Source organism: Balaenoptera physalus, assembly GCF_965194825.1.
Source record: "Balaenoptera physalus genome assembly, chromosome: 9".
Classification (NCBI taxonomy): Eukaryota; Metazoa; Chordata; class Mammalia; order Artiodactyla; family Balaenopteridae; genus Balaenoptera; species Balaenoptera physalus.
In genome coordinates, this window is record NC_138888.1 from 9,234,008 (window position 1) to 9,256,380 (window position 22,373).

General features: G+C 43.2%; 1 protein-coding gene across 4 annotated transcripts in view; it reads right to left on the bottom strand.

The window, feature by feature from the left end:
* The window catches only part of TULP4 (TUB like protein 4), a 236,609-nt gene that overhangs the window by 193,769 nt on the left and 20,467 nt on the right, over positions 1-22,373 (bottom strand). The window lies entirely within an intron of this gene.

Here is a 22,373-nt window from a genome sequence, read left to right on the forward strand (position 1 = left end):
AGAAGAGAAAGGAATGAAATGTTTAAAGTGTTAAGGAAAAAACCACCAACCTAGAATTCTATACCCTGTATAATTACCCCTCAAAAATGAAAGACAAATAAAGACTTTCTCAAACAAAAACTGAGGACATTTGCCAACAGTAAACATACCTTAAAAGTAATGTTAAAAAAAAGTTCCTTAGAGAGAAGGAAAATGATACAGGTCAGAAACCCAGATTTACAAAAGGAAGAGCATCAAAGAAGGAACAGTGAAAGTAAAATAAAAACTTATTTTTCTTATTCTTGATCTAACAGAAACAGTTTATTCAAATATCATAATAATACCAATGATGTATTCAATTATATATGTGTGTGCTACGTGTATGCTTATGTATGCTTATTTATAAGTGAAAAGAATGACAGCAATGATATAAGGGATAGGAGGGAAGAATTAGCATTATTTTGTTATTATAAGGTACTTACACTATCTGCGAAGCAGTATGTTACTTTAAAGCGGACTTGAATTAGTTGTAAATGTCCGTGGCAAACTCTAGGGCAACCACTGAAAATAGTGAGAAAAGAAGTATGCTAAGAGGGGACAGAAAATGGAATCACATAAAATGCATGATTAAAACCACAGAAAGGGGCTTCCCTGGTGGCGCGGTGGTTAAGAATCTGCCTGCCAACGCAAGAGACAAGGGTTCGACCCCTGGCCCAGGAAGATCCCACATGCCGCGGAGCAACTAAGCCCATGCGCCACCAACTACTGAGCCTGAGCTCTAGAGCCCACAAGCCACAACTACTGAGCCCAAGTGCCACAACTACTGAAGCCCATGCGCCTAGAGCCTGTGCTCCACAACAAGAGAAGCCACGACAATGAGAAGCCCGTTCACCGCAACGAAGAGTAGCCCCCGCTCGCCACAACTAGAGAAAGCCCGCGCACAGCAACGGAGACCCAACACAGCCAAAAATAAATAAATAAATAAATAAAACCACAGAAAGCAGAAAAGGAGTGTAAGACCCAAAAAGAAAAAAAAAAACCAGGATCAAAGAACAAGGGCAACAAATAGAAAACAGTAATAAACATGGTAAATATTAACCCAACTATACCAATAATCAGGGTGACTATCAGTGGTCTAAAAGCACCAAATAAAAGACAGGGATTGTCAGAGTGGATCACACAAGACCCAACTATATGCTGTCTACAAGAAACCCACTTTAAATATAAAGACACATATAGATTAAAAGCTACATCTACTGAGACAGATATACCAAGCTAACACAAATACAAAAGAAAGTGGGAGAACCTATATTAATTTCAGACACAGCAGACTTCAGAATAAGGAACATTATCAGGGATAATGGCATTACATAATGATAAAGGAGTCAATTCCCCAAGAAGACGTAATACTCCTTAATGCATATGTACCTAACAAGAGAGCATCAAATTACGTGAGGCAAAAAGTGACGGCACTGCAAGGAAAAAGAGATGAGTCCACTATCATAGTTGGAGTCTTCAACACCCCTCTATCAGAAATGGACAGATCCAACAGGCAGAAAATCCGTAACGATATAGTTGAACTCACCAGATTAGGAAGGAAGAAATAAAATAATTAGTTAAATGTTTAAAGGAATAAAAAAGCAAGCAATAAGACACTATCTAAATTGACCAGAGAGAGCCAAAAGGAAAGCCTAATCACTAAAACAGAATGCAATATATGAGACATCAGCCAAAAAAGCAATTAATGAACTGGATCTAACAGCTCAAGAAATCTCCCATGAAAGCTTCTGTAGTACAGAGGAACAAGGAGATATAAATATAAAGGAAAGATTAAGAGAAAAGGAGGACAGATTTAAGTGGAATTCCAAAAGGATAGTACAAAGAAAATGGAAAATATCTGAAGACATAATGACAGAATTTGCCAGAACTGATGAAAGATTCACAGATACAAGAAGCACTACACACACACACACACACACACATATATATGCACACACACACACACACACCAAGGCAGATAAATAAAAAAGAAATCCACACCTGAGTACATTTTAGCAAAACACAGAGCCAAATAGACAGGGACTTACAGAGCAATGACAGACTGAGAGCAGACATCTCAACAGCAACAATGGCAGAGATCAATGAACTAAGATCTTCAAAGCACTGACAGAATATACAGAATTCTATTCTGGATATGTAACAGAATTATATACCCAGAAAAACTGTCTTTCAAGAATTAAGAGTTAAATAACAAAGATAATTAAAAAGGGCAAAAGCTGAATTTTAAAACCAGCTGAACTCACAAAATAACTTCTAAAGAATATTCTTCAGGTAGGAGAATGACTCAGAAGGAAAGTCTAAGATAGAAGAAGAAACTATGAAAAAAAGAAATTGTTAAACACATAGGTAGGGCTTCCCTGGTGGCGCAGTGGTTGAGAATCTGCCTGCCAATGCAGGGGACGCGGGTTCGAGCCCTGGTCTGGGAAGATCCCGCATGCCGCGGAGCAACTCGGCCCGTGAGCCACAATTACTGAGCCTGCGCGTCTGGAGCCTGTGCTCCGCAACAAGAGAGGCCGCGACAGTGAGAGGCCCGCGCACCGCGATGAAGAGTGGCCCCCGCTTGCCACAACTAGAGAAAGCCCTCGCACAGAAACGAAGACCCAACATAGCCATACATACATATATACATACATAAATAAAAAGAATGTAAGCAGACAAGAATAGCATTAAAAAATAATAATTAAAAAAAAAAAAACACATAGGTAAAATTAAACACTGTCTTTTCAAAAAAGAACAATAATTGCAGACACTCACACAGCACCTGCTAACCACCAGATACAGTTCTAAATGCTCCATAGGTACTGCATTTCTCCTTCAAAACCCCTGGCCTCAGGAGAAAAGTCCTTTTACTGTCCATACTTTACAGATGAGGAAACTGAGGCACAGGGAAGTTAAGCACTTTGCCCAACTTTACTCATCTGGTAGGTGGCAGAGCTGGGGTTTAAATAGGCTGTAGGTTTCTAGCCCCTGTGATTAACCACTGACCTGTGTCTATTTGAAGGGGGAAATAGAAAACTAAAAAAAGAAAAAAAAAAGACAATTTGGTGAAAAGAAGAATGATCAGAGCTATACCCTAAGGCCCTTATAATGTTCAGAAAGTTAAAACACTAGTTAACTTTACACTTGATTAGCTTAGGTAAGCATGGTGAATTGTAAAGGGCAATCTCTGAAAGACCAGAAATAAAGTATACAACATCCCAGTCACAAGACAGAAAAAATGGAGGAGGTGGGAGTGGATTCAAATCAGTCCTGGGAAAAGAGGAAAAAGAAACAAAAGGCAGAATAAATGAAAACAAGAGATAGAAGTTACATGCAAATATATTAGTCATCACAACACATCAATGATTAAAAGACCTAGTCTTGCCAGTTCAAAGAGTATCAGATTACACCAAAGGGGAAAAAACCCAGAAAAACAGTTAAATGCTTTCACAAGAGACATACCCAAAACCTAAGATCAAGTTAAGAATGAAAATAAAAGAATTTTAAAGTGAGAGAGTGGGATGGACATATATACACTACCAAATGTAAAACAGATAGCTAGTGGGAAGCAGCGCAGAGCACAGGGAGATCAGCTCGGTGCTTTGTGACCACCAAGAGGGGTGGGATAGGGAGGGTGGGAGGGAGGGAGATGCAAGAGGGAAGAGATATGGGGACATGTGTATATGTATAACTGATTCACTTTGTTATAAAGCAGAAACTAACACACCATTGTAAAGCAATTATACTCCAATAAAGATGTTAAAAAATAATAATAATCATTTTAAAAAAAGAAAATAAAAGGATTTTAAAAAGAATATATGCTATGTATACAGAAATGAAAAGAAAGCTAGGGTTACTCTATTAATATCAAACAAAATACATTTTAAGGCAAAAGTAGTTAACATGGAGCAAAGGGAGGTAGCCACAGAGTGATCAACAGTCCTATTCACCGGGTACACATCACAACTCTCACCTGATAAAACTCAAAATGAAATAACCTTGAAATACACAAAGCAAAAAGTGATGGGGAGAAATCAGTTATCCACCATCAAAATACAAGAGTTCAATCAGTCCCTCAATTACTTATAAATCAAGCTGGGGAAAAAAAAAGCAAACATTTAGAAGATGTTAACATCACAATTAACAAACTTGGTTTTAATGAACGAATACAGAATCTTGTATCCTATTCAGAGAATGCATATTCTTCTCAAGCACAAAAGAACATTAAAAAAAATTACCGTGTAAAGTTGAGTCTCAACATATTTTAAAGAATAAGTGTCAAAGAAATATGACTACAAAGCTAATAAGTTAAAAGCAATTACACAGGGCTTCCCTGGTGGCACAGTGGTTAAAAATCCACCTGCCAATGCAGGGGACACAGGTTCAAGCCCTGGTCTGGGAAGATCCCACATGCCACGGAGCAACTAAGCCCGTGTGCTACAACTACTGAGCCCACGGGCCACAACTACTGAAGCCCACGCACCTAGGGCCCGTGCTCCACAACAAGAGAGGCCACCGCAATGAGAAGCCTGCACACCACAACTAAGAGTAACCCCCGCTCGCCACAACTAAGACCCAACTAAGAGAGAGCCCACACGCAGCAACAAAGACCCAATGCAGCCAAAAAAAAAAAAAAACCCTAAATGTAATTACACAAATATGATCATAAAACTATATATTGGAAAATTTTAAACAAACACATTTCTAAATAACTTATAAAACAAAGAAGAAATTATAATGGAAAATGTAAAATACTCAATGTGAATTAAAATACTACATACCAAAACTTGTCATCTACAGAAAAAGCAGTGTTTTGTGGGCAATTTATTTCCTTAAATGCTTATAATAGAAAACAAAAAATGTTACAAATTAAGGAAATAAATGTTCATTTTAAAAGTACAGCATAAACCAAAGGACAGTGAAGGAGATAATAAAGATAAGAAGAGAAATTCATAAAAGAGAAAAAATAACATTAGAGAGGCTAAGCAAAATCAAATGGTTGACCCTTCAAAAAAAGTAATGAAAGACACAAACCTCTGGCTAGACAGATGAAGAAAAAGGAAGCACAAATAAACAATACTGGGAATGAGAAGGGGGGTAAAACTATAGATACAGTGAAGATTAAAAAGATAAAAGAATACCATCAACAATTGAACGCTTAAATATTTGATAACATATGAAATGAACAAATTCCTAGGAAACATGATTTAATCAAACTAGTTCAAGAAGAAAGATAAAAGTCTAAGCTGTGCCATAAACATTAAAGAAAATGACTCAGTAGTTTAAAATCATCCCACAAAGAAAACATCAAGTCCAGATATTTTCCAGATAAGTTCCACCAACATTCAAGGAAGAGACCACTGCAGTATTACACAAACTCATCCAGAGAAGAGAAAAAGTGGTAACACCCACAACTAATTCTATGAGGCTATTATACTTTGATACCAAAACCAGATATGGAGAGTACAGGAAAAAAAATTAAAGGCAACCTGGTGGCACAGTGGTTAACAATCCACCTGCCAATGCAGGGGACATGGGTTCGAGCCCTGGTCCGGGAAGATCCCACATTACATGGAGCAACTAAACCCGTGCGCCACAACTACTGAGCCTGCACTCTAGAGCCTGTGAGCCACAACTACTGAGCCTGCGTGCCACAACTACTGAAGCCCATGTGCCTAGAGCCCGTGCTCCGCAACAAGAGAAGCCACCACAATGAGAAGCCCGCGCACTGCAACAAAGCGTAGCCCCCGCTCACCGCAACTAGAGGAAGCCCGTGTGCAGCAATGAAGACCCAACGCAGCCAATAAATAAATTAATTAATTAATTTAAAAAAAAAAGCGGGGGGGAGGGGCGCTCAAATGGATCGCTGAAATGCAGCCAGCAGCTGAAAGAGAACAGAGTCCTGGCTATTGCCCAGCCTCAGTCGGGTTCTATGGGAGGGATAACTTCCAAGTGATTCCTTCTTGGTTCCAACGGTGAGCAGGAATGCCTGACCCGCAGCCAACAGATGGACAGGGCAGACACAGAGAGCACGCCCGACTGTCCATCAAGGCCGTGTCCTGGGGCAGAGGGCAGGGCAGGAAGGCAGGGGACCAGAGCTGACTGATGGCCCAGTGCCCATACAAGTGGACACATTTCCAATCTTAAACATGTGCTTAGGACTACACAGAAATGGCTGTGGGGTATTCAATAATTTCCAATACACAGAGAGTCCGAGATTGGTGAGCAGGACTTACACACGTGCCTGGCCCTGAATGAATGAGTAGTCTTGGACTCAAAAGGACACTGCAGCAGGAAGGCAGGTGGGAGTCATCTTATCCGTCAGGGATAGAGAGCAGAATACAGATGTCTACATCATAAACAGCCAGCGAAAGTATTTTCTTACTTTGCCAAAACTCTCACATTATGACCGTAATAACTTCTTTGGACAGAAATATTTTCATTTCCTCATAACAATGGCATTACATGCTTAATCAAGCAACAATAAACAAATATTATAAAACCTCTACCAAGTAACCAGCCCGAGACTCGATAATACAAAATTAATATAAAAATACAAGATCTGGTCCCTGACCTTAAACAGTTCACAGTCTAACTAATGGAAGCAAAACTCACAAACATGAAATAATCAGAGAACAATTAAGGGTGAAAGTGTGGGACTCTGTACGGGCTTCAACAGTCTAAGATCTCATGGAGTCGAACCAGTAGTAAAAAAGCATTTAGCCTGAAAGTCAGGAGAACTGAGTCCGAACCATCTGTGACTATCAGTGGCACAGAAAAGGAAGAATAGGCGTATTTGTGGCAGGTGACGTGTAGGTTAACCTTTCATCATGATAGCACCCAAGAGGTAGGTATTATCCCCATTCTACAGACAAGGAAACTGAGGTTCATATCTTGGGCAGGTTACTTAACCACAGTGGTCTCAGTTTTTTCACTTGTAAAATAAAGGTCTTCAAACTGGGGACGAAAAAGCACCAGAGTTTCCTGGAAGTGACTCAGAAACCTGAAGTGGGCAGGACTCTGGGGCAAACGTACCAAAGCCTCGGGTCAACAGCAATACCTACTTCCCCACAGAATATTTTGCTGTTATAACCTCAGCACTGAGAAGCGCACCTAGTATACAATGACCAATAGATAAAAACGTGAGGAATGAATGGATGAACAAACGGCACATCACAATGGGCTCCAAGGTGACTTCCCTTATGGTGGCTCATTTCCTTACACATCTAGTTTTTGTTGTTTGTCCGTATTTTGGAGCTCTTAATCAGTGGGTTGAGGGTGGCATTCTTCCAGAGGGGATCTGTGTTTACTTCTGCCAAGCCCTTGGGCACTTCCAACCCAGATGCACTGAGATGAGCTTCCCATCTTGGGGTTTTCCAGACCATGCAGGTGGCATAAATTCAAATCCCAAATCCAACAAGATTCAAAAGCGACTATTTTTTTAAAGCTAAGAAGACACCTCCTCCCTTCGCTAATGGATGTTCCCACCCCACGCATACTCCCAGCCTAGCCCTTCCAAGAGGTTCCGATGAAACCGTCTCCCTGAAATCTAGGTCCCCAGCATCAGCAGAAGTCCCCTCACTGTCATGTCCCACTCTGGTTTTAGACACTCTCTCTTAGAAACGTTCACTCCTCTTTATCTTTTTCCCCACCTGTGGGTTTCTCACTTTCTTATAATAAAGATAATAAAAGGGTGTTTGTTTTATTTTCTCCAGTATTTCTAGTGGAAGTGTTTCTAGCAGGAAGGTTTCCATAACATCTGGTCAGCTTCCATTTCCAGAAGGGGTTCACACACTACCACCTACCACCTTCCAACGTGGGTTTAGAAATCATCCCTAAGGTGAGCAAGAGCTGAAACAAGGTGAGCAGTCAAAGCAGGATATGCCCAGAGCAGGCGAAGGAAAGCCCAAGCCCCCGTGAGAGGTAGCTAGGGCTGGCTGGGGAAGAGCAGGACCCAGGGTGTGGCGCAGAAGACCTGGAGGGCAGAAGACAAAACGCAGGCGTTTACTTCATAATGATAAGGAGACCACTGTGAACTTCAGAAATTAGTTCTGAAGGATGACTGGAAGAAAAAGAAAACAATGCTTATCTTTACCGGTACTTCCACCAGTTGAAAAGGACAATCTAGGAACGTAACTCTACGTGTATATATAACTTATCAAAAAAATTCAAGACAAGCACACAGACCCAAAGTTAAATCGATTCAAGTAGGAGACGTGGCACAGGAAACCCCCTGTACAGGAAGTGCGATAAATGAAGTGGGTGTTCCATTATTGGAAACAAATTATCAGTCGTGTTATGCTACTGTGAAATCGTAAGATTCACGGCACAAGCCAAACCTTGTCACGTTCCATAGTAAGGTGCTGTTTTACACAGGAATTTGGTTATGAAGATTGGGGAATAAGTGGGCCATCACCAAGGGCTTGGAAATGCTTATTATTTTAATTCAATTATTACCGAATGTACTCAAGCATAATGCTTCAAGGTTTTTTTATTATTTCTTTTTTTGTAATAACCATACATGGGAGATAGTCATAATGAGCAAAAGGAAGCTCAAAGAAGCTGGATAAAGCCCCAGTGTCACACCACTACATCTTAGCACTTACAGGCACACAACTCTGTAGCTTTTCACATAATATAATGTTCTGTATATGAAATAGCTGAAAGAATTCAAAACTGAGAAGAAGTTGATATGAAATGGGGTTCATCAAGGAAAGCGTCTGTGTCCCTATAGGATCCAGATACCTGCTTCCCACAGGCGTTGTTACAGTAACACTAACAAGAATGAAAAGTGTCAGGGAAAATTCAGTTAATTCATAGGTTGAGTAAGTGTGCAAATAACACATGAGAAACTGAAGTGCAGAATTTAAATCTCCACTACGATGCTCTCTCATCACTGGAGTAACCCTTCCTCCCAGAAAACAGCATCACCTCGAACAAAAGAGAAGACACTCGGGAGCAGGAAACAAGATAATGATCCGAATCTCCCCTTAAACCGCATTTCAATTAAGGGCAATAATCACAGCTGGAGATAATGAACACAAGTCTTGGGTTCGGGCAATGATTTATATCACCCAGGTTCTCAGAAGGGATTCAGAGCCATTTATCAAAAGCTTAAGCTTTCAGAAGAAACAGATCAGTTCTTTTCCCTTCAAGTTCTTATACCACAACCTTAAGATCTTAAATAAAATAGTATTACTATACCTAAATATGGAGATACTAAGCCTGGCCCAGGACTAAACAAGAAAGAAAAGTCGACTGGAGTTAGCAGGAAAAGAAGGCTGTAGCACAACAAGCGTAAACTCAAAGCAAGTGCTTAATGAATAATGAACATGCACCGTTGTTTTAATGAGTCTATTAAAAGCACAAATCTCTCCAGAAAGAATTTAAAGCACCTGATAAAAAGTGCATACAGGGCTTCCCTGGTGGCGCAGTGGTTGAGAATCTGCCTGCTAATGCAGGGGACACGGGTTCGAGCCCTGGTCTGGGAAGATCCCACATGCCAAGGAGCAACTGGGCCCGTGAGCCACAATTACTGAGCCTGCGCGTCTGGAGCCTGTGCTCCGCAACAAGAGAGGCCGCGATAGTGAGAGGCCCGCGCACCGCGATGAAGAGTGGCCCCCGCTTGCCGCAACTAGAGAAAGCCCTTGCACAGAAACGAAGACCCAACACAGCCAAAAATAAATAAATAAATAAATAAATAATAAAAATAAAGGAATTCCTTTAAAAAAAAAAAAGTGCATACAAAATAAAATAAGATTATTTATCACCTTAAAACAGTTTTAAAAGAAAAAAGATAAAGGAGACAGAAAAAATGTCAACACTGAGCACAAAAATCTTGGCCTTAAGTATGCCTGCAACCAGGGCAGAAGGAGACTCAGGATGGCTTACATAAATCTTATCAGAAATGAGGAAACTGTCTATTACCCAGGAAAGAAACATTTTCCCTATTACTGTACTCTGAAAAAATTTCAATATCAAAGCACTACAGAATGGCCATCAGATGATGGAAAAGATAATGTCTGTAACAATCTCACACAAATGTAGAAGAGGATTTACAATTATTTCCTATAGTGAAACACGAATAAAAACTTAACGTTAATAAGTAAAGGCAGTTTTTTGAGGGCTAGGGTACTGTGGTCTGAAATGTGCTATGAGGTGAACACAAAACGCGCCCGTCCCAGTCTTCCTAAAAAGCATGACTTTTTTTTTTTAAACATCTTTATTGGAGTATAACTGCTTTACAATGGTGTGTTAGTTTCTGTTGTATAACAAAGTGAATCAGCTATACGTATACACATATCCCCATATCTCCTCCCTCTTGCATCTCCCTCCCACCCTCCCTATCCCACCCCCCTAGGTGGTCACAAAGCACCGAGCTGATCTCCCTGTGCTATGCGGCTGCTTCCCACTAGCTATCTATTTTACATTTGGTAGTGTATATATGTCCATGCCACTCTCTCACTTCGTCCCAGCTTACCCTTCCCCCTCCCCGTGTCCTCAAGTCCATTCTCTACGTCTGCGCCTTTATTCCTGTCCTGCCCCTAGGTTCATCAGAACCCTTTTTTTTTTTTAGATTCCATATATATGTGTTAGCATACGGTATTTGTTTTTCTCTTTCTGACTTACTTCACTCTGTATGACAGATTCTAGGTCCATCCACCTCACTACAAATAACTCAATTTCGTTTCTTTTTATGGCTGAGTAATATTCCATTGTATATATGTGCCACATCTTCTTTATCCATTCACCTGTTGATGGACACTTAGTGCTTCCATGTCCTGGCTATTGTAAACAGAGCTGCAATGAACACTGTGGTACATGACTCTTTTTGAATTATGGTTTTCTCAGGGTATATGCCCAGTAGTGGGATTGCTGGGTCATATGGTAGTTCTGTTTTTAGTTTTTTAAGGAACCTCCATACTGTTCTCCATAGTGGCTGTATCAATTTACATTCCCACCAACAGTGCAGGAGGGTTCCCTTTTCTCCACGCCCTCTCCAGCATTTATTGTTTGTAGACTTTTTGATATGGCCATTCTGACTGGTGTGAGGTGATACCTCACTGTAGTTGTGATTTGCATTTCTCTAATGATTAGTGATGTTGAGCATCCTTTCATGTGTTTGTTGGCAATCTGTGTATCTTCTTTGGAGAAATGTCTATTTAGGTCTTCTGCCTATTTTTGGATTGGGTTTTTTTTTTGATATTGAGCTGCGTGAGCTCCTTGTAAATTTTGGAGATTAATCCTTTGTCCGTTGCTTCATTTGCAAATATTTTCTCCCATTCTGAGGGTACCACACACATATGGTCACCTTATTTTTGATAAAGGAGGCAAGAATATACAATGGAGAAAAGACAGCCTCTTCAATAAGTGGTGCTGGGAAAACAGGACAGCTACATGTAATTAGAACACTCCCTAACACCATACACAAAAATAAACTCAAAATGGATTAAAGACCTCAATGTAAGGCCAGACACTATAAAACTCTTAGAGGAAAACATAGGCAGAACACTCTATGACATAAACCACAGCAAGATCCTTTTTGACCCACCTCCTAGAGAAAGGGAAATAAAAACAAAAATAAACAAATGGGACCTAATGAAACTTAAAAGCTTTTGCACAGCAAAGGAAACCGTAAACAAAAGCATGACTCTTAATCAGACTAGCTGCAAATTAAGATAAGGGCCCTAAGGCCCCCACTCCATCTCCCCGCTTCCCTCTGTCACCTGGGAAGTGCTGCCACTTCAGTGCCCCATCCCTCTGCGCCGATGGAAGGATTAAACGCCAGGATGGGAAAAAAAGACCCCACTATTTAGGCTGGTTCTGTAAATAAGGATATTAAAGCAAGGACTTCAGCCCAGGGAGCCCAAAGTCTGAATTAACTCTCTCAGATACCAGTAAAATGCATGGAAACTAATGAGGAGATTCCGTTTCTTTCTCCTGCCTTTTTGAATATCCTTCCCAGAACATTCCCAAGCTGAGGCAGCTAGCTCTACCAGGCCCTATGAGATGTTCATATCCCTCCCAGCCACTCACCCAAAAACTTGGGAGCACAAAGGATTCAAAGTGGCTCTTTTTTCTCAGATGTAACATAAGATATCTGCTACTTCTTCCTAAATAAAATATTTTAAGAATATAACAACTAAATTTATTTATCCATACATCTATCCCTCTATTAGTTCACTGAACAAACACCTGCGGACTAAGAATGCCGCATGTCATATCAGCAAACAAAGGATGTTGCAGCCATCAAGCCATCGGCCATTACAGGCTCCCCCTTTTCCCCCACTTCCCACAGTGAGTCCTGAGGGAACTCAGGATGGATACTGGCCCCAGATAGCTAAGGTAAATATCAAAGGAATGATTTCAATGAGCCCAGACTCTTGTACTTTCCCATACATAGAAAAGTGCTAAATTCATTAATTTGAGATGTCTGGTTTTCTTTAAATAACACTAGTATTTTGATGTTCCCACTACTTGGTTTTTGTTGCACAAACCCCTATATATTCCGGCTCCTCCCATACCCTTGGGAGCAGTTCCTCAGAGCAATCTGTGAGGCTGTCTTCTGGCTTAAGCCCTCAGAAAATCAGCCGAATAATACATAATTCTCAACTTCTAGGCTGTGCATTTCTTTTCAGTCGACAACTTGAGCACCTTACACCCCAGCCTCTGTGCTAAGCAGTGAAGAAACTATGAATAAAACACATCCCTGACTTTCTAATTTAGATGACAAATGACAGTGTTTCCCTCTCCCAATTTAAATGGTTAAAATGTGTACTGCACGGTAAGAATGCACCTTTCAAATAGCATTAGAATGTAAGACTGTCTCCTGCAAACCCGATAATGGCTCAGGGACTCAAATACAGAATCACCCGACTAGGGCCACTGGGCAGCTGGGACAGCTGGGCTCTCAGCTCTGTGCCCGCAGCCAGCAGGCACTGTGCCAAGAGCTTTCCTAGCTACAGAGGCACTGAGGCAGCCATTTAAGGGGGAAATCAAATCGTGCAGGGACTCTTCCTGACCATGGTTTTCTCCTTTGGTGTGAAGCAGTTTTTAATCTCACTGAAGAATTTCTGTAAGAAACTAATCTTCACTGTAAAAATAAAATCTACGTTCAGGCAGCCACTTACTCCAAGAAGCTAAGAAAATGGGTTCCTGGTGAAGGAAAATGAACAAATGTTAAATAACCAGGGAGGATAAGGTAATAAATGACCAGTGGAAAGTATTAAAAATAAAAAAGCAATACCAAAAAAAAAAAAAAGATACAATGGCATAAAAGCATAGTACCGTGCACTTGGCATGGCTTCAATTATTCATTTTATAATGTATAACCGTTCCTTTTTTTAAATGCATTCAAAACACATTGGGCTTGCTACCACAAGATTAATGTTGTACCACAGTTCTAATTAAAATTCACACCAAGGCCTACCTCTCAACAACAAACATTGAAGACGATCTATAAAAGGAAATGAAGAGAGAATATGTTTTTTAAATATGCCATTTTCTCACTTACTGAATTATCCATTTTGACTCCCCAGTTACTGAGCAAGCCAAACCCTTACATCTACCGTGATGCACTCCTGTCTACCCACAGGGTTAATGCCTCAATGTTCAGCCTGCTCATAAAGAGGTATCTCCTAATTTCAAACACCGTTTTGAAGCAACAGCCCTATGTTCTAGAGAATGACTTTCTAGGTAGAGAGGTTCCCATGCTAATTCCAAGCCAAGCAAGTATCCAGTGTTCACAGTTGTCTGCTGCATCTGAGAACTTTCTGGAAGAGAACGAAGAGGTCTACTTGCTGTATGTCTCAGCAGGAGCACAGGGCAGCCCATACCACTGCGGGGGCAGGGGGAGGAGACAGGCCAGGGACGCTGTCCCAGTTACGCTAGTGTCAAATGACTGGGCTGGGAGAGGGAGATTCTTTGTTTCTTCCCTTTTTTAACATAATTATCTGAAGTTAAATACTGATGAAGTCATTTGAAACTTACTTTTCCATAGTTTGAGCCATATATTAAATAAAGACTTTCCTCACTGATGCATATAGAATATCATATACTTAGGCTAGGAAGCATTTTCTAAACGTATTAGTACCAAACTCTGTATTATTATCTTCCCACGACATTAAGATTAGATTATAACAGGGACTTCCCTGGTGGTCCAATGGTAAAGAACCTGCCTTCCAATGCAGGGGACACAGGTTCGATCCCTGGTTGGGGAGCTAAGATCCCACGTGCCATGGGGCAACTACGCCCACGTGCCACAACTACAGAGCCCACGCGCTCTGGAGCCCGCGTGCCACAACTAGAGAGAGAAAACCTGCACGCCACAACTAGAGAGAAGCCCACGCGCTGCAACGAAGAGCCCACAAGCCACAACGAAAGATCCTGCATGCCGCAACAAAGATCCTGTGTGCCACAGCTAAGACCTGACGCAGCCAAAAATAAAATAAATTAATTAATTAAATAAATAAATATTTTTAAGAAGAAAATAGAAAAATAAACTTAAAAAAAGATTAGGGCTTCCCTGGTGGCACAGTGGTTAGGAATCCGCCTGCCAATGCAGGGGACACAGGTTCGTGCCCTGGTCCGGGAAGATCCCACATGCCGCGAAGCGGCTAGGCCCGTGAGCCACAACTACTGAGCCTGCGCGTCTGGAGTCCGTGCTCCGCAATGGGAGAGGCCGCGACAGAGAGAAGCCTGCGCACCGCGATGAAGAGTGGCCCCCGCTCGCCGCAACTGGAGAAAGCCCTTGCACAGAAACGAAGACCCAACACAGCCAAAAATTAATTAATTAATTTTTAAAAAATTAGATTATAACAGAGAAAGAAAAAGAACATCTTCTTTCATACCTGAGCTAAAGCATGGATATATACTAAAGCAGTTTATGTGTAAATTTAACAGTATCTTATTAAAGTTTCAACTAGATGGTAGAAAACAAACACAAGACTTAAACTCTGAACAATTATTAATTGTTCTACATTATTAAAAACTATGCCCAGTCTTCTGGACCACACCCCCTCCCAGGGTCTGTGTAAAGGAAGGCTAAACCTCACCTACACGACTCCCTAATACAGAGACTGTGACTTGGGTCTGTATCACCTAACACAGTGCCCTGTAGAGTGTAGACCCTCCAGAAGTATTTGTTCAATTAGATGTTTAAAGGGGGAAAAAAATCAGGACAAAATAAATACTTACTGGCATCTATTAAAAAATAAAATAAAATAGGTAAAATGATCAAAAGAAATTTTCACTTCTATCAGAGCAACTGTTCTTCTAAACCCATGATGTAAAAATTTTCTCAGCCAAAAAGTATTATCAAAGTAACATCCTAGGAAAGAGTTAAGCATATGTCCATAAAATTAAGCATTTCAATCAATTCATCAACATAAGCATAAACACCATCTTTTGGTTCTAATAATAAAAACATATTTTGGAAATGCTGAATCATTTTACATTCAAAACAAGAGGCCAAAAAAAACCCCAATACTTTACTCTACATTGCCCCCTCCAAACACTCCAAAATGTACTATATCAAAACAACTGAAGGGAGAGATCAGGGGCTGGACCTGGCTCTTTCTTTATGAAGCTGTATTGTCAATAAAATTCACTACACCATCCACCAAGACTGGACACCTTGAAGAGTCTGAAAGGAGCTGTGAAAACAGACTCTACCCTTCCCCCAGAACTTCATCTAAAGCAAATACAGTGCAGTCCACTTGATTGACAATCCGCAGATTTAAGATCCCCTGAAGTTGTCACTCCACAACTCTGATGATGAATTTAGCAGGAGAGGGAGGGAGCCCACAGCTGCCTCTGCCTCTTGCTGAGAAGGCCCCAGTATAAAGGAAGTGGAGGGACTTACAGGAATTAGGAGAGGGCTGAAAGGATGATCTCTGAGTGAAGAAAGCAGAGCTGCCTCAAGCCAAGCCTGAGATGCCCCACAGAGCCCACAAAGATTACTGCTGTCAGAAAAGGAAAATGAGGGATGTTTCTGGTGCCCATACACCGGGCACTTCTGTCGGAAGGAGTGAGCAGTTTCAGAATGTGCGCATCACTGCCGCGAACGCGCCACAGCCGAGACGCATCCCGAGGTGTCCCGTGTGAGACCTAATGCTCAACGTGCACAGCAACAGCTTCCACAAAGAAGCCAGAAGTTACCCTCCAGGCCACCAAGAGGTCAGAGCCACCGAGCCTAGCGTGACAGGAGAAACAAGATCCTACGCAGCCCGCCCTGAGCTCCCCCAGGCCAGGACGGCGGCAGCGGAGGACCAGGAGGAGGACTGCTCCTGCCTGGGTGGCCCAGGCCAGTCCCCTCTTCTGGTGGCCCTGCTGCAGACTTCCCCGTTAGTCCACACTCTAGGCGGTTACAGTCTTTGTGAGTGGATTGTTCAGAACTCTGAATAAACGATCCTGACGAAGTGAAGTCAAGCATTATCACTGCTACGCAGGCGAGTCCATAAGTCACGCACCCCACGATGGACTTGGGCTAACACACCAGTACCTGCCCCCGCACGCTTTAACGTCCACGAAGCCGTCTCCTTTCTCTGACCCTCCCTGGCTGAGGGGCTGTTAAAGGTGACACTCGGGACCAGGAGGAGCCAGGCAAAAGAACTTTTGCAGATTCTAACAGCTTAGGCCCTATTTGCACAACAGAAACACCTTGGGACGTGTGCAGAGAAAGTGCTGCTTTACACCCATCACTTCCCAGTTATTCCAAATTAAAAACAAAAGAGTGCCGTGGGAAGGGGACCCGAAGGCTGTTACCTGTGTAAATTGTGAGCTCAGGACCAGAGAACAGCTGAAGCAGTCATTAATCAGGGTCGTGTTTACTCTTCCACTGTCAACTAAGAACATGTTTTTGTTGCTTCAGAGGAAGGGTCTCCCCAGGTCATTACAGCCACTACTGCTGCTCAGGAAGATGTGAGTGCCCCGGTCTGGGAGTCCGTATGCCGGCACACTCGTACACCTCCTGCTGGGGCCCACCGCATCCCGTACTCTCACAGGATGTCAGTTCTTAGGAAGTTACAGGGTTTTCGACAAGCTGATCGTTTACTGTCCTCCACAACAGAACTACAAGCAAGACTGTAATTAATTTGCTAACAGTTACTGCCTGTTTACTAATATTAGCCCAAATTCCATCTTTTTGCTTAACTACAGGAATTCTCAAAAGGCACATTTCCTTGGACCCCATCCTGGGAGAATGAGTTACTAAAGAAAGTCAAAGAACTTGCCGCTAAAGTGACATGCACATTTAAGGTCGCTCTAGAAGAATCCCCAGGGACAGTGACCTGGAGCTGCAGAGGGACAGAGCGGGCACCCAGACAGAGCGAAGAGAGGTCATGGCTGTGGGAGAACCCGAGCTGCAGCGGGGGGACGGGGGTCTGTCGCAGGCAGGTCCAACTCACCTGGTGACAGCCCCCGCCTGGCTCCCTTCCCCCAGCCACAAAGTGCCCGAGGCTTTGGCAGCAGTGGTGCCACAAGGTTCAGGCCCTGGGGTGCGTGAGGAAGCTGGTGGGACGTCGGGACCCTGGCGCCTGCGCCCCCCGAGACAGAAGCACACGAGCAGCTGCAGAGAGAGGTGGGCTGTGCCCCGGGCTCCGGGAGAGGCAGCTCTGCTGGGCTCAGGACACACTTGCACCCGGAAAAAGCCAGCTTTCTAAGGCAGCCAAAGTTCAATCTGCGTTTCTTTCTTTCAACAAACACTTGTTGCACTCTAGGCCCTTAGGGAGCTTACATCCTTATGGGGAAACAGCAGCAAAAGGGCAGAGATAAGGAAGTTAGGGCCACGGGTGATACGTGCCTGCCGAGCCGACGAGAACTCCGGAGCGGCGGGGAGGACGGGCCTGGGGAGAGACTGCAGCGAGGCCGGACAAGGCCGGCGGCCGGTGGGAGCTTCCCAGCCAAGGGAAGGCCGTGCCGTGCCAGGGCCCAGAGGCAGCAAGGACTCTGACAGACACGAGGACACGAAAAAGACTGGGGCGGGGGCGGGGGGAGTGGAGACCAGGGGCATAAACCAGGTCTAGGGGGCCCTGAGGGCCCCAGAAAGGAGCGCACGTCTACTTCTGAGCACAGCGGGAGCCCCTGCAGAGCTTTCCGCAGCGGGCGGAAACGTCCTGGTTTTCAGGCTCAGGCCAGCGCGGCTGCTGTGTGGAGGAGCCCTGCAGGGGAGAAAGCACAGGCAGGGGCTGTGGCCGCCGTCCAGGGCGAGCCCACAGCGGCTGAACTACAACCCTCACCAGACAGAGGACGGGGAGCACAGCTGGAGACAGGAGTGGGGGGCGGGATCAACAGAAATTCCGACGCACCGCATGTGGGAGAGGGAACGGAGGAACGGCCTCCCGTCTGTGAAATGGGGGCAATCACAGTGAGAAAGAGCACCAGCGCGGTGCGCGTGCTCTGTCTCTGCCGGACTGTATTTCCAGCTCCACACGTACTAGCTGGGGGCCCTGGAGTGTGGTAGGAAGAACGGAATCTCTCTGTGTTTCAGTTTCCGACATTATCTGTCAACGAAGGATAGTAAGAGTATCGACCTCAGTGATTTGAGAATTCCATGAGTCAGTATTTACAACACGCTTACAACAGTGCCTGGTATACGCTAGGAGCTAAATCATCTATTCTCATTACGACTACTACTACCGTCACCTACCTTGTGGTACTGCTGTTAGAACAAAATAGATTGAGTTAATTCATGCAATGCCTGTAAGGAAGTACCTGGCACATAATAAATTCTCAATAAATGTCAGCTCTTACTATTATCATCATGGATGATTCCCAGTTGGTGGTGGTAATAACTGAAGAGCAGGACGGGGGAGCGGGGTGCTATGAACAGGTCCGGAGGGCCTACGGAAGAGGTTCCATTTGGCATGTTAAGTTTGCAGTGTCCGTGAAACATCCAAATGTCAAGGTCAAGTAAGTAGCCGGACACATGAATCTGAACCTCAGAGGAGAAGTCTGGACTAGAAGTATTAATTTAAGAATCATCCACATCAAGATGAGTTAACTACAAAAAATGGTGAGTCAGTGAGAGAGAGAATGAAGATGAAGGAGAAAAGAGGGTCTAGTGGTAAACCCTATGGAACCCCAACACTCCAGGTCAGACCAAGGTGGAGAAGCCAGCAGGCGAGACTGAGAAAGAAGAGTCAAGAGGAGGAGGAAAGCCAACAAAGAGTGGAGTCTTAACAACACAGCAAGAAGGTCAGCTGGGACGTCAGGGTGGATGAAGACGCTGGATGCGGCCCTGTGGAGGTTACACCAGCGATTCTGATGATGCATTTTTAGCATCTTATGTGTTCACTTCAACTCTACCTAACTTCCATTTACAACACTATCTATAAAAGAAAACGCGTTCCAAACGCCATGTACAGTGAAAAAAACTTGACCCTGGAGTCAAAAGACTGAAGTCCACTCCAGTGAGGTCTTGGGTAAGTCCCTAAACAATAAGGGTGTCCGTTCTCTCCTTAGGTAAAATGGCAAGGTTGGACCAGATTCCCAAACACAGACCATGAGTACCCTAAGCATCTAAAACCCACTAATCAAAGTCCATTAGCTATTTTTCAATATTTAAAACATGTACTGATCACTTCCCAGCCTTTTGGCTAAGATAAAGTGTGTGGACGAAAAACATCGCCTGCCATATCAGTAAACAAAGGATGTTGCCGGCATCAAGCCAGCGGCCACTGCAGCCACTGCAGCCACCCTCAAATGGAAAAAAGCAGGGGATTCCAGATGGAGAGAAGCAGGATATTGGCCGTAGATGGTTAAGGTGCATACCAAAGGAATGATGTCAATGAACCCAGACTCTTGCATCTTCCCATACAAAGTGCTAAATTCATTAACTTGAGGTGTCTGGTTTTCTTTAATCAACAGTAATCCTTTGATGTTCGAACTACCTGGTTTTTGTTGCAAAAACCCCTATATACCCTGATTCCTCTCTTACCCTTTGGAGCAGTCCCTCAAAGCTATTTGAGAGGCTGTCTTCCGGGCTTAAATCCTCAGTTTTGTCTGCCAAATAAATCAAAATTCTCAACTTTTAGGTTGTGCATTTTTTTTCAGTCCACAAATGTAAAACACGTACTGAGAGCTAGGCATCTACCTAAGATAAAGTTATACAAACTAAACTGTCACATTTCTTTGTTTTTGGGTGAAATTATAACTGGGTATGGAAACACCTGTAAACCTGGGAAGCAGCAGTGTTTAAGAAGGGGGACTCCATCACTTACTCCTCAGGGCGTGACTGCAGACAGCTGTGTCATTTAACCACTCAAAGTCTCAGCCTTCCCATCCGTAAGATCTTGGCAGGAACTCCCTGTTGGCTTTCCTCTTCCCTCCTGACTGTTCTTTCTCTGTCTCCATTGCTGCTTCCTCCACCTTGGCCTGACCTGGAATGTTTGGGTTCCACAGGGCTCATTGTTAAGTACCTAATGAGTAAGAACTATTAATACCATTATCTTAGACTGAGCAAAAGTTCTTAGCTATTAATCAGATTAGTCATTTCTGGGGACAAAGAGGGAAAATAATGAAAAGAAGAATATAATGGTGAAAACGATGGTGACCACTGGTGACTCCCAACTCAAACATTCTTATTCTGGGTGCCTGAAATACATCTGCCATCCTATCACATGAAACTCAGCATCTTACTGTAATTAAAATCTAGTAGGGAGGGACTCCCCTGGTGGCGCAGTGGTTAAGAATCCGCCTGCCAATGCAGGGGACACAGGTTTGAACCCTGCTCCGGGAAGATTCCCCATGCCGTGGAGCAACTAAGCCCGTGCACCAAAACTACTGAGCCTGCCCTCTAGAGCCCGCGAGCCACAACTACTGAGCCTGCGTGCCACACCTACTGAATGAAGCCCGTGCGCCTAGAGCCCATGCTCCGCAACAAGAGAAGCCACCGCAATGAGAAGCCCACGCACCACAACGAAGAGTAGCCCCCGCTCGCCGCAACTAGAGAAAACCCGTGTGCAGCAACGAAGACCCAACACAGCCAAAAATAAATAAATGAATAAATAAATCTATTTTTTAAAAAAATCTAGTGGGGAAAGCTTTGCTCCCCCCTGACTGTAACCTCCCCAAGGGCAGCATCCACATCTGACTCAGAGATAGCAATTATCGAGCTAATCTCTTGGTATTCAACCCCTTTACTCCTAAATTCCACTTCTAAATTTCTAATTTAAAAATTAAAGATTCTAACATCATTTCTGCAAATACTTTTAAGGTCTCCACTGCTCAGGTGCCCTAATAAATCCTTTCAAGGAGCTCCGCCCCCCACCAACCCTTTACACACGCCCTTTACCTCGCCTTAAACGCAATCCTACAGATTCCCAAATGTAGCCTTCCAATAAGCTCTCCCTGGCACAAATTCATTCTCAGTGCTTTCTAACTTTAAAATTCAACTTTTCAGTACTTTTTGTTTTACTTCGGGAGGATAGTTATACCTGAATCAAAGCTCCCTTTCAAAATTTCTAAAGGGCAATACAATAAAAAAAAAAAAATCTCTCTCAGCTAAGAGACAAAGCATATGTGGGTTAGACATTTCTCTGCCCATCCTCCTCATCAATGCCTCATGACACAACCCTGAGGAAGCTGGACCAAAATAGCTACCCACCTGAGAAGGATTCAAATGCTTTCGTGATTACCACATGATAAGCAACAACTGAAAACAAAATAAAATAGGACACAGCAGAGACTACTACAAAACTGCTTACATTAAATAAACCTATTACAGCCTATGTTTACAATAGGCTGGCATATAAACTGAGACAAAAGTGAAGGCAGCCTCGAAAGATGCCACATTTAGGCACAATTGGGGCTGGGGTAAAAATTACCTCTAATTCAGAAGACATTTCATCAGTGAAGGATCCAAAATTTCAGGAAGAAATTTTGAAAGCTTAGGAAGGCTTTAAAAAGGGCAAGCATCAAATCAATATCTGATGTGTGTTAATTTTAGCTGCAAGAGTCCAAAGTGAGATATGAAATGAGGAAAGCAGCCGAGGAACATCCAAACAACAAACAAGGTGGTGGTCACTGGGTACCCACCACCCAGGCCCAGACACTCAGGGGGCGCTAGCACTGCGAAGTTTAGTGAAATCCAGTCCCTGCCCTGAGGAGCGCATGGTCGGAGAAGATGGGCGAAACACGTAAACTTCAACATTACAAGATATAAGCTATAACCAAGGGCCAGCAAGTGCACTGGGGCAGAGCTGAGAGCATCGTGACTGAATGACGGATCCTGGAAACATAAAGCCAGTGTAGGATCTTAAGAAGATGGTGCAATAGCAAAGCAAAAAAAAAAAAAAAAAAAAAAAAGAGCTTAACCATGGGCCAAAGCAAGGAGAATATACTGACAAGAACTATAC